Genomic DNA, 9,063 nt, shown 5'->3' with positions numbered 1-9,063 from the left:
GGTGAGAGGAGACGATGGCTCCGAGGAGATCAAATTCAGGAAGGACATATATCTGATGACAATCGAGATTGAGGGGCGCGGTGCGCCATAGAGAGCACCACCGAGTTGATAGGACTTGTGTGCGGCAGCAATCCTTGGTGGGGAGAAGCGAGATGATCTCCTCAAGGATGATGTCTCGGAGATCGCTGATGCGGTCCATCGGAGATTCTACATGTTCCTCAGATCTGGGTGGCGGGCGGGGGAGGGGGCTCGCCGCATCTCCCCACGCTGTCGGGTGTGGGATCTACAACCGGCATCGCCGCTGGCAGGAGCCTCATCTTCTTGGCACTGGGGCCAGCCAACTCCATTTTACTTGCGGGCATCACGCCGAGCTCACGGATTTGAGCATAGTAGCCAGAGACGAGCCTAGTGGTAGTGCGAGTGGGGAAGAAGGAGGGTTGGGGTTTTCTGTAGGAGTGGAAGAAGAGGAGCAGGCGTTTTCTGTACGAGTGTGAAAGAAGGTGAGTGGGGGTTTTCTGTACGAGTGAGGAAGATGGGGAGCGGGGGGAATTGGGGGGCGATGGAAGCGGGAGAGTCCAGCAAGTTTCACTATAAGTGGAAGTGAGGAGGAAGGATGGTTTTTTTGGGATCGCCCCCTCTTCAAGAAAGACGGGCTTCTCCTCGCAAAAAACAAAAAAAAATGGGCTGTAAGATGGATCAGATTTTGTATCGGCCCAGTCGACTGCCTGTGTTTCATACTGGAGGGCCTTAACACTAGAGGCAGCTTCTACGTCTTGAGCTTGTGTTGGTTTTCCTTGAAGAGGAAAGGGTGATGCAGCAATAGTAGCGTAAGTATTTCCCTCAGTTTTTGAGAACCAAGGTATCAATCGAGTAGGAGGCTCCTCAAAAGTCCCACACACCTACACAAACAAACAAAGAACTCGCAACCAACGCAATAAAGGGGTTGTCAATCCCTTCACGACCACTTGCAAAAGTGAGATCTGATAGAGATAATATGATAAGATAAATATATTTTTGGTATTTTATCATATATATTGGAGAAGTAAAGATGCAAATAAAATTAGATTGAAAGCTTATATGATAAAAGATAGACCGGGGGCCATAGGTTTCACTAGTGGCTTCTCTCAAGATAGCATAAGTATTACGGTGGGTGAACAAATTACTGTCGAGCAATTGATAGAAAAGCTAATAATTATGATATTATCTAGGCATGATCATGTATATAGGCATCACGCCCGCGACAAGTAGACCGACTCCTACCTGCATCTACTACTATTACTCCACACATCGACCGCTATCCAGCATGCATCTAGAGTATTAAGTTCATAAGAACAGAGTAACACATTAAGAAAGATGACATGATGTAGAGGGATAAACTCAAGCAATATGATATAAACCCCATCTTTTTATCCTCTATGGCAACAATACAATACGTGCCTTTCAACCCCTGCTGTCACTGGGTAAGGACACCGCAAGATTGAACCCAAAGCTAAGCACTTCTCCCATTGCAAGAAAGATCAATCTAGTAGGCCAAACCAAACTGATAATTCGAAGAGACTTGCAAAGATAACTCAATCATACATAAAATAATTCAGAGGAGATTCAAATATTTCTCATAGATAAACTTGATCATAAACCCACAATTCATCGGATCTCGACAAACACACCGCAAAAAGAATTACATCAAATAGATCTCCACAAGAGAGGGGGAGAACATGGTATTGAGATCCAAAAAGAGAGAAGAAGCCATCTAGCTAATAACTATGGACCCGAAGGTCTGTGGTAAACTACTCACAACTCATCAAAGGGGCTATGGTGTTGATGTAGAAGCCCTCCATGGTCGATTCCCCCTCCGGCCGAGCTGAGGGAGTCCTGGATAAGCGGGTATCCGGACAGCCGGACTATATACTTTGGCCGGACTGTTGGACTATGAAGATACAAGATTGAAGACTTCGTTCCATGTTCGGATGGAACTCTCCTTTGCGTGGATGGCAAGCTTGGTGATCCGGATAATAGATCTCCTACTCTGTAACCGACTCTGTGTAACCCTAGCCCCCTCCGGTGTCTATAGAAACTGGAGAGTTTAGTCCCGAGGACACAACAACAATCATACCATAGGCTAGCTTCTAGGTTTAGCCTCTACGATCTCATGGTAGATCAACTCTTGTAATACTCATATCATCAAGATCAATCAAGCATAGAAGTAGGGTATTACCTCCATCGAGAGGGCCCGAACCTGGGTAAACATCGTGTCCCCAGTCTCATGTTACCATTAGCCTTAGATGCACAGTTCGGGACCCCCTACCCGAGATCCGCCGGTTTTGACACCGATATTGGTGCTTTCATTGAGAGTTCCTCTGTGTCACCACGATAAGGCTTGATGGCTCGTCTCGTTGTCAAGGACAACATCGTCTCCGGGGGACCTCTGGCCCGGGGCCAAACTCTCCGGCTGGGCGGTTTCGTCATAACCGCCCGATCCGCTGTAGCGCCGATGATGACTTCTCAGGTCATCAAAAACAGCCTCCATATCGATTCGGAACTCGCCGAACAGATGGATCCAATGGAACTCTCTTCCCTTAACGAGCTCTTGGATCGCATCGCCGCCCTAGGCATCACTATGGACTATGATTGAATCAGGCTTAAACACGACCAAAGGGAGATTTATTCTCCGCCGGTCACCCATGAGATAGCGGTAGTGGAAAAGCATCATATGAATTCTCCCTCTATGTTGAGGATGAACTATGTCTGGTTTTCTGAGCTCCCTGAGCCGGACACCTGCTCGTGGGAGGACATGACCCAGACCCCGAATCCAGAATCGGGTGGTGGGCCGAAGAAATTGGGTAACATCCCAGAGCCCGAGCTTCTAAGCTCGGAAGCTTCTTTGCCTCTGGGTCTCAGACTGGGTCGGGATTCGGATTTGAAACCACCCACCCACCCAAACTTATTCAATCTCTCATATATTAGACAAGAGCCCCAAGAGACAGTACATCATTACCGGGCCAAATTCCTCCTTGTGGTAAACAGGGTCAAGGACTGTCGCGAGGAAGACGCAATCTCCCTCTTTTGCAAAAATTGCATGGACAAAGGGATCCTCAACGCTATAAGTCGCCTTGACATAGTACGCTTTGCTGACTTAGCGTCCATAGTGCAGAAATACTGCGCAATGCAAAGTGCTTGGAAAACCCAAACAAACTTCTGGGACAATCCGGCTCTCACTAAATTCTCTGTCTGAAATAAAAGGGCAAACTCTCGTAAGTTACCCGATTCAATTACCAAAAAACCAAAGCCTGACACAAGGCGCGGAACTGTATTGGAGGAATGGCTCAATGGGCCATGCAAAATTCACAGCACTCCGGATACCACGCCAACTCATAGCCTTAGAGCATGTTGGATACTCCGGCAGGTAGCAAAGAGCGTCGAGGATCTCCTGTTAAACCATACAGCAGAGCAACATCCCGTCGGAAATAACAATACGGTATTTACAGTCTTCGAGACTTTCGCCTCAAATAATAGGCGTAAGCAGGCTCAGCGCAGCCTCGCCGAAGTCTGCCACGTGGCAACAATAAACCCATGGAACGACACGGCTATAACTTACAATGCCAGTGACGAACCTCAATTCCGAACAGTCCGGGCACCAGCCGCTTTGGTCCTTAGTCCAATCGTGGATGGCTTCAGGCTCACTAAAGTGCTCATGGATGGCGGAAGCGGACTAAACCTCATCTACGAGGAAACCATTAACAAGATGGAAATTGACAAGAGCCGCATTGAGCAAAGCGACACGACCTTCAGGGGAATCATCCCTAGTTGGGAGGCACGGTGCGCGGGAAAAATCACACTGGATGTGGTATTCGGCACGCCGGAGAATTACAGGTCCGAAGAAATTACATTCCAAGTGGCCCCGTTCAGCAGCGTATACCATGCCCTCTTAGGGCGGGACGCATTCACGAGTTTCCAGGCTATACCCCATTATTGGTACATGAAGCTCAAAATGCTCGGGACCAATGGAATCATCACTCTAGCTAGTGATCCGGACGTCGCACTCCGCACCGAAAATAAAACCGCCGCCCTCGCCCTGGAGGAATTATCAGAAGCCCTCGCGGCCGAAGAACTGACAGCGCTGTGAGCAACAGTGGACAGAGACGATGTGATACTCGACAAGCAACCTAAGTCCACCTCCTTCAAACCCACGGACGAGATAGTCAAATTCCAGGTCCACCCAACGGACCCTACAAAGACAGCTTCCATTGGAACACAGTTGAACCCCACAATAGACGTCAAACTGCGAGATTTCCTGCATGAGAACTGGGATATCTTCGCCTCGCACCCTTCAGACATGTCGGGCATCCCAAGCGGGCTGGCCGAACACAGCCTAAATATACTGAAAGGATACAAGCCAGTCAAGAAGACTCTTAGGCGCTTCTTAGAGCCTAAGCGGCAAGCCATGTGAGAAGAGCTAACCAAGCTACTCGAGGCTGGATTCATCAGACACATGAAACATCCAGATTGGCTAGAAAACTTGGTAATGGTACCAAATAAGGACAAATCCTGGCGACTATGTGTTGATTTCAAGGACCTCAATAAAGCTTGCCCTAAGGATCCCTTCCCCCTCCCCCGCATTGATAAAATCATCGACGCCACCGCAGGACACGACTCATTGTGTTTCCTCGACGCATACTCCGGATACCATCAAATCAAGATGGCGGAGTTCGCCCAGGCCGCAACGGCCTTCATTACGCCATACGGCCCCTTCTGTTTCAACACCATGCCTTTCGGGCTCAAAAATGCCGGCGCAACCTATCAACGCATGATTCAGACATGCCTGGAAAAACAAATTGGCAAGATAGTAGAGGCCTACGTAGACGACGTGGTCATCAAAACAAGACATGTTGAAACTTTAATAGATCACTTGAGGCTTACGTTCGACAATCTCCGAACATACGACATCAAGCTCAACCCGGAGAAATGTGTCTTCGGTGTACCTTCCGAGAAATTGCTCGGCTTCATCGTTTCCAACAGAGGAATTGAAGCAAATCCGGCAAAAATCCAAGCTCTGTCACAGTTGGCTATCCCAACAGACCTCAAGCAGATTCAGAAACTAACTGGATGCGTGGCTGCCTTAAGCCGCTTTATCTCCCGCTTAGGAGAAAAGGCACTGCCCCTTTATCTCCTTCTTCGACGCACCAAACACTTCGAGTGGACGGATGCAGCCACGGCCGGACTGGAAGAAATAAAGGCACTCTTAGCCACAAACCCAGTCCTGACCGTGCCAAATACTGGTGAGCCCATGCTATTATACATAGCCGCGACAAACCAAGTTGTAAGCACAGTGCTCGTCGTCGAACGAGAAGCAGACGGACACAAGTTCCCGCTCCAAAAGCCGGTATATTACGTGTCCACTGTCCTCACTCCATGCAAATCTGGGTACCCACACTATCAAAAGATGGCATACGCGGTCTTCATGGCATCCCGGAAACTACGACACTACTTTCAAGAGTGTTCGATCACGGTGGCCTCCGAAGTACCACTCAATGACATAATAAATAACCACGACGCAATAGGCTGAATTGCTAAATGGGCTATTGAGCTCCTTCCGTTCGACATAACATACAAACCACGGCGGGCCATTAAGTTGCAAGTGCTGGCTGACTTCATCGCCGAATGGACAGAAGCCGAACTCCCTAAAGAATACGACGCGTACTCAAATTCGATAATGCACTTCGACGGCTCTGAAATGCTGGCCGGGTTGGGAGCGGGTGTTGTCCTGACATCCCCCACCGGAGACACGGTCCAATACGTACTCCAAATATTATACACAGACTCCAACAATGCAGCCGAATACGAGGCTGTATTGCATGGTCTTCGGATGGCAGTCTCCATGGGCATCGAACGCCTCGAGGTGCGCGGGGACTCGAACCTCGCAATATCTCAGATAAATGGAGTCTTTGATGGCAAGGATCCAAAAATGGCGGCTTATCGCAATGCCGTCCTTAAAATGTCAGCTTGGTTCGAGGGGCTCTAATTCCACCATGTGGTCAGAGAAAATAATCAAGCGGCCGATATCCTCGCCCGCATTGGCGCTAAACGCGACCCCGTCCCACCTAATATCTTCTTGGAAAGGCTGTTCAAGCCGTCCATGGTATGGGATGGGGAGTCCGGCAATATTAGTCCGGCTCTGAACACAACCCCAGATTCCGAACCATCTGACGTAATCGGAGGCTCTGCCACCGAAATAACACCTTCGGCCCACGAAATCATGGTTGTCATCGCCCCGTGGACCAAGCCCTTGTTGGCCTACCTAAATAGAAAAGAGCTCCCCGAAGACCAAAAAGAGGCATGTTGTATTGTGCGACGCTCTAAAGCCTACAAAGTACATGAAGGAGAGCTCTACAAGAAGAGCACCACCGGAGTGCTCCAACGATGCATCTCCGAGGAGGATGGGCGGAAGCTCGTAGCCGAAATCCATGCCGGACTCGGCGGGCACCACGCTGCAGCTCGGGCACTCGTAAGCAAGGCCTTTCGGACATGTTTTTACTGGCCGACAGCCCGGGCAGATGCACCGGACCTTGTCCACATTGCGTTGGTTGCCAACTATTTGCCAATCAGAGTCATATGCCCCCTACCGCTCTCCAAACAATCCCCATAACTTGGCCCTTCGCGGTCTGGGGGCTGGACATGGTGGGACCCCTTAAAGGGGGAAGCCATAAGAAAAAATATTTATTGGTCATGGTGGACAAGTTCACCAAATGGATAGAAGCCAAACCAGTTAGAACGGCCGAATCCAGGCCAGTGATAGACTTCATATCAGGAGTTATACACCGCTATGGTGTCCCCCACAACATCATCACTGACAATGGCTCGAATTTTACAGCCGATGAGGTGAAAACTTGGTGTGGCAAAATGGGCATCAAGCTCGACTATGCCTCTGTCTATCACCCCCAAACAAACGGTCAAGTCAAACATGCAAATGGTCTCATAATGAGCGGCATTAAACCCAGACTAGTGCGATCCTTGAAGGAATCAGACACACATTGGGTCGAGGAGCTCGACTCCGGACACTGGGGGCTGCGGACCACACCGAATCGTACCACCGGATACACACCATTTTTTATGGTGTACGGTGCAAAAGCAGTACTACCCTGCGACATAATCCATGACTCACCTCGCGTGCGCATGTACAAAGAGAAGGAAGCCGTGTTAGATTGGCAGGACAACTTAGATGCTTTGGAGGAGGAAGTGACGTTGCAAAAGCCAGTTCTGCATTCTATCAGCAATAGGCTCGAAGGTATCAAAGCATAGAAGTACGGGCCAAAACTTATAACATTGGCGAACCAGTTCTACGCCTCCCCGAGAAGAAGAAGGACAAGCTCAAACCCAAGTGGGAGGGTCCCTTCATCATTGATAAAGTTCTCACTGGAGGAGCGTACCGTCTGCGCAGTGCATCTGATAACAGACTCGAGCCGAACCCATGGAACGCGGCCAGACTCTGATGATTCTACGCCAAATGCCAAACTCAGTGTTCGTCTCCTTACCTCCGCTTCTTCAATTACATTCTCTTTCTTCCTTTCTCGCCCTCTTTTCCATTTTCGCATACAGCCTTGCAAAACTGTACGGATGCCCTGATCGCTCCGGCCGCACTATGCATGCACACTATACCTGGGGGCTTCCTATTTAGAAGCTAAATATAACTAACTTCATGGCTTCTTGCCAACCACATATGCATTTTTATTCCCATATGTGCCTTTTCTTCACCATTATATGCATCGATATGACTTAAGTTTTTGCCATGCTGGGTTGCCTGGCTCTTGTGTTTATGCCCTACGTTCCTGTTAGTTTGGCTAGGGCATAAGGGGAGCACCTCTGCGATTGTTACTTCCGGTTGAGCCGGATGTGTACCTCAGACTGGGTGAAGCCGAAAGCTAGCATTCTTAAGGGAATATTCGGTCGGTGAACAAAAGATTTTCTCGTTCATTACAACGTAAATCCCCAGATGTTTTGTTTCCTGCGTTTCTGTTCACAGTTTGGAAATGCACATCGATGCATGCGCACCCAGTGAAAGGAACCCCTAACGGAACTATTCTCGCTGGAAGATGTTTCTTACTATCCATGTAATATAACATAACTACTTGGGTACTTGTCTATTCACGCACTTATGGACCCTACGTCTGGTTTCCATGCATACCCGATTTTTTATAACTGCGAGGGTATTCGGATACACCCCGTACTGTCGGGTCCGGGGGCTGAAGCGAAACGCTCCGCCATGACAAATGATTTTCAATCCGGCTAGGGACTACATAGGTCCATTTAATTACATAGTCACTTGGACTGGCTATATTCTTCTTCTATACCATCCGACAGGCTGTCTAGTCCACAATCCTGTTGGGAATACTTTGCCGCTAACGCTTCTTGGTCATATACCAGACTAACGGGTATTTCTTGCCCATCTGACCCCACCGGTCCGACTTCGGCCATATGGTTCAGGTCAGCCTTGGCGTATTGCGTCTTCACCATGGCCCAAGCTTCCCTCGCACCTTGTCGGCAAGCTGATATCTTCCATAAACGGAAGCGTTGCCATGCTCCTTTGAGCATCTCTACAACTCGCTCATGCCTCCTGACACGGAAGAAGACGGCCACAAGGCCTGGGCAATACCCTGCATCACCTGTCGAGCTCTCATGTGCAGTTGTGACAGATCCCACAGCAAATCACCTACGGATCCGGGCATCTCCTCTCCAGGATGGCCCGTCAGCATACCTGCAGACACAACTCTGTTAATTCGCTTCCTCGCCGAACTGTTTCGCAGCTCGTTTGTAGCACTTACTATAGATTCCGCGTCGAAGCCTCATGTTCTCCTTCACGGAGTCCGCAAGCTGAGCCCGAACATCCGCCAGTTCGATGTTTAGTCGGATATTGGCATCTTGGAGCTTATTTTTCTCTCGAATAGTCTGCGTCAGCACGCGCTCCCCCTCCTTCAACTGACTTCGCAGATGTGTCTCATTATCTCCCACAGTCTCCGGATTTTCTCCAAGATTGTCTGCAAAATCTTTTGTTAGATTCATAAACCATAC

This window comes from Triticum dicoccoides, chromosome 3B (genome assembly GCF_002162155.2).
Source record: "Triticum dicoccoides isolate Atlit2015 ecotype Zavitan chromosome 3B, WEW_v2.0, whole genome shotgun sequence".
NCBI classification, from domain to species: domain Eukaryota; kingdom Viridiplantae; phylum Streptophyta; class Magnoliopsida; order Poales; family Poaceae; genus Triticum; species Triticum dicoccoides.
The sequence above is the reverse complement of the archived record's forward strand: the minus strand, read 5'-3'. Positions refer to the sequence as shown.